This window comes from Sinocyclocheilus anshuiensis, unplaced genomic scaffold, assembly GCF_001515605.1.
Source record: "Sinocyclocheilus anshuiensis isolate Anshui unplaced genomic scaffold, SAMN03320099.WGS_v1.1 scaffold2016, whole genome shotgun sequence".
Lineage (NCBI taxonomy): Eukaryota > Metazoa > Chordata > Actinopteri > Cypriniformes > Cyprinidae > Sinocyclocheilus > Sinocyclocheilus anshuiensis.
In genome coordinates, this window is record NW_015558650.1 from 31,403 (window position 1) to 39,374 (window position 7,972).

General features: G+C 39.4%; 1 long non-coding RNA gene across 1 annotated transcript in view; it reads left to right on the forward strand.

Annotated features, from left to right (window-relative positions):
* The window catches only part of LOC107681005 (uncharacterized), a 24,231-nt gene extending 19,340 nt beyond the window's left edge, over positions 1-4,891 (forward strand). The window contains exon 4 of the long non-coding RNA XR_001633217.1: positions 4,824-4,891. This is a non-coding gene — a long non-coding RNA (uncharacterized LOC107681005). The remainder of the gene's footprint in view (positions 1-4,823) is intronic.
* Positions 4,892-7,972: the final 3,081 nt, after the last annotated feature.

Below are 7,972 nucleotides of genomic sequence, written 5' to 3' on the forward strand. Positions count from 1 at the left end.
CGGGCTGGGGTTACGCTTTCATGCTACCCTGACTGGTCTACCATATCTGGGTCGCCCTGAGGGGCTTCCCGATAACCAGGATATCCCCTCTTGCTGAGGCATCGAGCGGGAGGTAAAGGTGGCATTACGAGAACCTTCCTGTATAAATGCTGTCCCGGGCAGTGCTCCCCTCACCTTTGAGGTTGTATTTGAGCTTGACTCTCCCATTTGGCCCAGTACTTCCGGATATCTGTAAACAGATGCTTGGAAAACTCTAAAATCCAAATACTATGGTAAGTGCATTGAAACTAATTCCTGATAAATTCAAAAGCGCAAGTGAAAGACCGAATATGCATTAAACCTTCGACCAGGCCACTGGATTCCACTGTTTTGGGCTGGCGGGTCAATTCTTACAGTTCTAAGAGAGAACGCCTCTGTCAGCTTAGAAACTATGATGAAAATCGAAGGGAAGTGTCTTAAAAATTTCAAGATCGAGTCTGGGTAAGAAACTTTCCACAATCAAGTGCACTACATAATTTTACCGCTAAACTGGCTAAGAAGTGGAAAGGACCTTACTGGATTGTACGTAAACTGGGACCTGTGAACTATCAGGTGGTCTTAGAAAGCACTGGTGAAGATGTCAGGAATGTTCAGGTTTGTAATCTCAAACCTTGCTACCCTACAGCTGAAGATCTGGAAAGAAAAGAAAAACAAAAAATTCTACAACTCTAGGAGGATTTTCTGGGTTTTGATGCCAACCATGGGTTGACTTCCCAAGGGGGGAAGAGAGTGTAACGGATCATTACACTTTGACACTGTCAGATTTTCGTTCACTTTATCACTTCCAACAAACGAATAAGTAAAATAAATAACGGCTTTTCAAACCAATTCATTATGATAATTATCCTTGTTGATTTATCTGAACGAAAATCATAAAAGATGATGTTGAAAAAAGGGTGTGGTCTGAAAAAGGATACAAAAAGAACAGGTAGAGAAGAGGAAGGAAGTCGAGTCGCGGAAGTGAGAGTGCTGTGCGTTTGCATGGAATATTTGAGGTAGCCTTTGGAGTATAACCATAATCGCTTGAGTTTCAATCCTTGGGGAATACACCAGGAAGATCGCGTTGGTATCTTTGGATGTACCTGCACAAGGAAGAGTTGAGGCAATCGAAGCGAAATACCAGAGTTCATCGGCACGCCAAACGGGTTTGTGGATTTTATTTCTACTCCCTTTTAACTCGATTGCTGGCCAAATTATTCTTGCGCAAAATCCCTCTTTGAATCTCAAAAATAGAAGAGATCAAATGGTACTATCTCCACGCTTTTAAAGCTTTTGTCGATATCGCATCTCTTCATAAAATGTATAGGCCCTAGCCCTAGACAAAAAACTATATGTAATTTTTTTTTTAAAACTTTGATTATTTTGATTATTTCTTCGTTATGAAACTCTGATCTAGAGTAATTTTTGCACATGTTTATTGTTCTTCTACGAATGCCCCGAAATAATTATTTTGTTAATTGTATGCATGAATGAACTGGAATAATAACTCTTGATTTTTAAACTTTTTTTGGAGAGTCCTTTATTTGGTTTAAGAGCTGAGTGGGGTCATTATATTTTTTTCGACAGTTATTTAAACTGTCTGGCGCCCGAACGGAAACTTTAAATTGTGTGGCCATGCTACACACTACACAACAGGGCTTTAACAGATTTGAAAGCATGTTGACACTCATCAGACCACAGAAACTTTTGGGAAGAACGAAGCAAATTGGTTAAAGGTAAAACAATATCAGAGAAATTTCGGCAGAACACTCTATAATAACCTACCATCCCTAAAAAACTGCGAAGTTCACACTTAGTCGGTGGCACAGGAAAATCAACAATTGCCTGCACTTTTTGGGCAACAGGCCGTACTTGACCTTGTCCAACTTGTTTCCCTAGATAGGTAAGAGTTGCCTTGGTAAATTCACATTTTGCCAAGTTCAATGTGAGGAAAGCATTAAGCAAACGCGTGAAGACAGTAAATAATGTGTTCACATGTTCTCTCCAACTAGACAAGAACACCACAATGTCATCCAAGTAAGCCTTACAATTTGCAACTTCGCCTAATATGGTGTTCATTAAATCTTGAAAGGTTGCTGGAGCGTTCCGAAGTCCGAAAGCCATCACCGTATAATTAAGGAAGTTATGGGGAGTGACAAATGCGGAAATTTTGGCTGCCCGTTCTGTTAAGGGAACTTGCCAGTAACCCTTCAAAAGGTCTAATTTCATTAGTAACCAAGCCGAACCCACATTGTCGACACAGTCCTCCATTAAAGGCAGAGGAAACGAGTCAGGTTTTCTAATTGTATTTACCTTACGGTAGTCTGTACAGAACCGATGAGACCCAGCTGGCTTTGGGACAAGCAGACAAGGCGAACTCCAAGCACTCGAACTAGGAACAGCTAACCCATTTTCCACTAAGTATTTCACTTCAGACTCATTTATTTTTCGTTTAGCTAGATTCACTCGGTATGCATGTTGTTTGATAGGTGGATGTTCATTCACTTCAATATCATGTTTAATTGCATTTGTTTGTGTCGGAACATCAGAAAACAACCCAAGAAAAGACTGTCAGCAATGTCAGCTCTCTGGTCTTCGGTTAAATGCAGCAAATGAGTATTAAGATCTGACAAGATTTCAGAATTATTTAATCTAACACCAGACGTGGGCATACTTCATAGGCATAGACCATCGTTATTTGTACAGGTTGGTGATACCGTAGCACTAGAGGCAACTGGGATAATAGAGCTTTTTGACTCTTCTCCCTTACCTCGAGCAACATAATGTTTGAGCATATTAATATGGCACACACGAGTCTTTCTCTGCCGACCAGGGGTACCAATAATATAATCAGAGTCACTGAGTTTCTGATCCACAATGTAAGGTCCTGAAAACTTTGCCTGCAAAGCAGAGCCGGGGAGTGGTAACAAAACCAAAACTTGATCTCCCTTCTCAAATGAACGAACAACTGCATACTTGTCAAAGCATTTCTTCATTTTTATCTGAGCATTTGATAGAGCTGATTGAGACAAATCACGATCTTTATGAAGACGTTCTCGAAACGAGCTAACAATCCAATAGATTACAATTGGACTTCACGTCAGAGTCAGACAGCCAAATCTCTTTTAGGAGTTTAAAGAGCAGGTCATATGGGTTTTCGAAAAATATCTCTTTTGCAGTTTGTAAGGTAGCTATCCTTCAATGTAAACAGTCTGCAAATTGTTAATCAAAAAAGTGCATGATAAATAAAGATATTGTCTCTCAAAAGAAAGAGTCGACTCAGAATCGCCTTAATGAGTCATTATATTTTCGAATCTTCTGCCTGTTACCGATCTACGTCACTGGGTAACACATTAACATAATCCCCGCCTGCCCACGAAATACGAAAACACTCTCTGTGTCGAGAAGATGCTATGTTCCACACAATGTACATATGTGTGTATGTACCACAGCAATACAATTCAAACCTTTTGTTGTGCTCGTCATTTTACAGAGGACTACTTCTCTCATCTTGCCTTTTATCTTTGTTGGCTTCTAATCTTCTTTATTTGGACCAACAACCGTCTCCGAACCACAACCTGTTAAGTATGATTGATATGTTATGTGTACATTTTCAATTGAGTGCTCAAAATATCTATTTTTTTTTGTGCTAATATGTGATGTATATATACCTAGTGCAGCTTTGGGTTTTCAGGTAAAGCACGATATTACTGTTTTACTGAAATAGTTCTTATAATTCGCTGTGAACCCACTATTTCCTAAGAATATGTCAATTAATGTAGACTGTCGTTGTTCTAATTATTTCGTTTAATAATAAAGGATGTAGTGTAGCGCACAGACTTTATAATCATTGTGAAAGTGCTGTTTATGTAGTTATAGGGTTAATGCAGGGAGTAAAAGACCCGGTGGAGAGAGAAGAGGCTGGTGCGCATGTGATACAGCTGTTCTGCCGTATAATTAAAGTTTAAGACACGGAGCGTCTTTTGTCTGTCGTTCTTCAGACATTACAGTAGACATATTTTGGTTTTCAAACTGTTAAGGTTGCCAGGTTGTCATAAAACTGGCCCAATTGCTACTCAAAACTAGCCCAATCGTGTTTCGAGGGTGGTCCCCCTTTAAAAATCGCTTCTGGGGTAAAATTTCAGTCGGGTTTCCCCTGGTAAATTTGCATTCCAGTGCCTAAATAGAATCGAACGAACCGTTTCGAAATCATATTCTGGGAAAATTACAGTGTTTTCTGACCTTAGAAGCATTTAAACCTGTTGTAGGGGACTCCAACACAATATTAGGACACTTTAAAAAACCATATGACCTGCCCTTTAAGTGGTCCCTGCACCGTGTGCCCAAAAATTAACTAAACCCCAAAGACTCCTGGACAGTTTCTCGGAGGGCAAATAAAAGCAAAGGCAATCCATCGTCCCATTCCTTTTCAGACTCGGTGCAATCAATTTTCAACATGGTTTTCAACGTTTGATGGAATCTTTCCAGGGCTCCCTGGGATTCAGGATGGTAAGCACTTGAAACAACGTGCTGAATATGCAATTGAGAAAGTCTGATTGAACAGACGGGACATAAAATTTGTTCCCCGATCTGTTTGGACGACCTTTGGAAGTCCAAAAGTAGAAATGAGTCAGGGGTTTCACAATAGCTTTAGCTCTAAGTGAACGAAGTGGTATGGCCTCAGTGTAGCGAGTTGCCGCGCACATAAGCGTAAGCAGATAAGTATGGCCTGATTTTGTTTTCGGTAAAGGTCCCACACAATCTAAAATAACGTGTTCAAACGGCTTACCGATAACTGGTATCAGTTTAACTGCCTGGGGTCGGCAAAGACGCCGGCGGGAGCACTTGCATATTTTCCAGATGACAGAGAAAAGAACTTAAAATGCTCTGTCACTTTTGATTGGGCACATAAAAGTGATACATCACTTGAATTTGTAAAGGGTCTACTTTTATTTGTGTATGCACACCATATCAACAAAACTTTAATTTTTTAACAAAAAAATAAAGAAAACAAACAGGGTGCGCACTCAGTCTTCACTGTGTCCGCGAACTGCTTTTAGAAACACGTCACTAAAATGAACTGAAACTCAGTGAATACTTTACACAGAGATACGAAAAATATATCTATAGAAAGCTTGACATGTCTACTCTTAAATGAAGTAACTCTTACCAAAAACAAATATTCTGTGATAAAGTAATCCATATGAAACCAACGACATGTCCAGTTTTTCCGTCTGTTCTCATTATCTCTAAATAGGTCTAATGAGGGAAATAGGTCCAATAGCGCTGCTCGCGCTATTGATATTACAAATCTCCACGTGAGATGCATGACATGTAAACGCCCACATCACCGTAAACAAAGCAGCAACATGTTCATCTCGGATACTTTTCGATTTTGGAAGAAGAATCTGACAGGAATAAGCCTTGTATTTACCTCAGAAGAAGCGCTGAGAGCATTGTTTACCTCACAAACAGAACGCGAGTTTCTTATTTGCATTAGATAATGTGTTGTTGTTGTGACATAAACTTGAACGCATTTACTAGTTGGACTTTTCCCAAACTATAATTCCAGACTAAAATGTGTGAAATCGAGTGCAACATTTTGAAATAATAGGCAACCTTTCATTAAATCTAATTACATTTATGTTCTATAAACAATACTATATAAAAGTATTGTTTAAAAGCAATATCTAATAATGTTTAGACCAATCATTACTGTGAAATACCCTGTCTGCAAATATGTTCAAACATGTGCTTACCAATATTAATTTAGTTTCTCAGATATAGAATGTCCTTTTTGTACTATGTGTGCATCTATGACACGTGGGAAATATTAGTAATCCTGCCTGCACAGGAACCTGGACCACAGCCAAGACCATGTCATGCATACTCCCATGTGTCTCTTCAAAATGTTGTTCAAGTTTCCTGCTGCTGTTTTGGATATTGCACCCATGACGTCTTGACTCGTGTTGTTGTTTTGTTTTTGTTTTTTCTAATAAACTGTTTAACTGAACTCGCAAGGGAGTCTAATGTTATTTTATGCGATACTTATATATATATATATATATATATATATTCTAAATAAACTACAAACAAAAAATATATATATACACATTTCTTTTTCCTCACATTCTTTCTTGTAGCAATTCCTTCTCAGTCACACACCTGACAGCTCATTATGCAGCTCATTATGCAGGCTCAAAAACACAATCACGTATATACATGCTGCTCACATATTATTCTAGCCCAGTTTGTGCTGATTACAGTGTTATTAAACTTTGACCATTAACATTTTTATAAGCAACTGAAAAAAGCACAAATGTCAGGGCATGTCAAAACTTCGCCAGGGCCCCAAAACACCCTTAGACCCCAGACGGTTAAGAGGTGCAGAGGGAATAATTTTATGTAGCATTTGGACCAATCAGACACCACAGCACACCACCTGACAGCATCCACCATGGCACCACAACCACTCCTGGAGGCAACAACAGCCCCAAGAGCCACCACTGTCTCGCAGCCATGAGTGGCAGGTGCGTGTCTGATTGTTCTGTACCTTTGACGTTGCTCGCTGTTGTCTATTGGACAGACAACAACATTCGAAAGGGGGGAATTATGTAGCATTTGGACCAATCAGACACACATTTGTTCATTAGATTTAACAAATCAATTATTCATTAGATTAACATATAATCACAGACCCCTCACCCAGTAAACATACTGGGTGCCAGCATGTCTAGGAACGACCCCAGGCCCCTGGTTACCATGGCAATCAGGACACCTCAGCCAGACCAGATAAACTTTACGACCTAATGGCATGCTGAGAGTTCTCCCTCTCACCACCTTTCAACTATAGGAAAAACATAATGGCCATAAAAATGGACTCATCTCTAATTAATTAATAGGAAAACCTTTCTTTGAATGAACACACATATCCTTCAGATCATTGTGTATATTGTTACTCTTCTTGTATATTTGTATTGTATACTGTTTAATGCACGCTTATGATAGAACCACTCGTTCATGTAATCTTACCCATACCATGTTTAGTATCTATGAATTAGTCTTCTGATGATCTAAACAAGAGTGTATATTATATGTTGGTACATAGGCAATATATTAGTGTTCTAAGAATCTTTAGTAGTTTTTGCATCAACACCCAATCAAACTACATATGCAAAATACCATACTCTGAGACAAAGAGTCATAAACTTTCCCTCCAAAAGTTCAAGACACCATTGGCTCACTCAAATCCCAGAGGTGTGACCTCGATAGAGGATAAAGGCAAACACATCAGTGACCCGCCTTCAGTCTGCGGTTCTGTTAGATTCTGAGAAGATGGGGATGCTGAGCTAGTCTTCTAAGGACACCCTAAGTTCGTGCCAGGCCTCGGCCTTGACTTTCCATTCACCAAAGATCCTAGGATCTCAGCTGATGTCTCTCTTAGCTCTTTTTCACTTTCCACTGGGAAGAAACCCCCAATCACCATCGTGTCAGAACATCTTTGGAATTCATCACTCTTCAAACTCAGAAGAACATGATCGCCAGTCCAAAACCTTGAAACCATCAAGACTTTCATCCGAGACTGCATCCGGACACTCGTCAAAGACCAAGGCAATGCAAGTATCGTACATTTAACTAAACGAAACAGAGGTTTAGTGTAAGCTATAGACCCAGTTATAAACGGCGCTGATGGTTTTACTCAGGTGGTTAACTGACTTATTTTCTTTTTTTGAGTTTCTGATCCTGCTTGTGAATAATGTCCCTTTACGATTTTGATCCTTGCTACATGCTCTAATGCATTAATAGGCTACTGTAAGAAGGTTGTTTTCTATGGCCACGAAAATATCCTTTCTTAGAGTTGATATGAAATTACACTAAATGTTCACTGGACGAACAGATTAGTTGATGACAATTTAATTCTGCTACAGTTAATACTGGCACCTCATATAAATAA